Here is a 1125-nt window from a genome sequence, read left to right as displayed (position 1 = left end):
CCCCCCATTCCTACTCCAGTCCGCTCCTCTAGGGCGCCCCCTCCCCACCCGGCGAGAAGGTGTCGGGCGAGCCCCCGGCGTGTACAGTGTTTTACCATCACACTCACTCTTGGAAATAGTCGCGATGGCTTGGGGGTGGGGGAGTCCCCCTTCCCCGGGTCTGGAGCCAGGGGATGGCCGGAGGGAGCCCGGGGGCTGCGAGCGTGGGCGCGTGGGGGGCTGTTCCTGAAAAGTTGGGTGGCTCCGCCGGGCAGGTCTCCCGGGTTGCCGACTCGGTTATGGGGGGGCGGGGGCCCGAGCAAGTTGGAAACAGCCAAAACAATGCGTCCTAACAGGCGTCCCCCGCAAACAATGGCCGGGACCGTCCACACTGGCCGGGCGGAGGGCGAGTCGATAGGGGCCGGGGGAGGGGCCTGGCCTGGCCGCGGACCCCGATGCGCACCCCAGCGAGCCCCCGGGCGCCCCCCACATCCGTCCCGGGAGTCCTGGTGGTCTGCCCATCTCCGAGCAGGCGGTGAACGGGCGCTGCGTTTCCTGGATGTGTGATTAGGTTTTTTTTTTTTTTTAAATTCTCCCCTTTTAATTTTAAAGATTTAAAAAATCTTATAATAACCCTTAAACGCTTAAAGACTATCTTTATAACTCAATTCCAGTGGGAGACCCAAAGCCATCTAGAAGCAGAATAGGAACTCCAAGGGGCAGGACGGATTGAAGTGTTAGCCCAAAAGTGTTTCTAATTTATTTATTTTTTTTAAGAGAAGTTTCTGCCAGCAGGCGCTGAGTGGCGAAACGGCGCGGTTTCAGATGTAGAGCCCTCTTCACTTTTGATTTGGCCCCCAAATGCGAGGGACGCGGGATGGGGAGGGGAGGGGACGGGAGGGGAGAGCGCTGCTGGGGGCCGGGGAGACTGGATTTGGGGCGGCCTCGGCCGTCCTGCTCTGAGCGGGCGAGATCCGGCCTGCGAGGTGCTCGGGCCGGTACCTGCGCGTCGCGGGTCACAGCGGTTCGGGTCCCGGGTTGGAGCCCACATTTTAGGATTTGGGGTAGGGCCACCGAGGACGGGAAGCCGCATTCTTGGGCGGGTGGAGTGGCCAGGCGGGGCGTTTTCCTCAAGGTTTAGTTCCA

Source organism: Pteropus alecto, unplaced genomic scaffold (assembly GCF_000325575.1).
Source record: "Pteropus alecto unplaced genomic scaffold, ASM32557v1 scaffold45, whole genome shotgun sequence".
NCBI classification, from domain to species: Eukaryota; Metazoa; Chordata; class Mammalia; order Chiroptera; family Pteropodidae; genus Pteropus; species Pteropus alecto.
Note: the sequence above shows the minus strand (reverse complement) of the source record.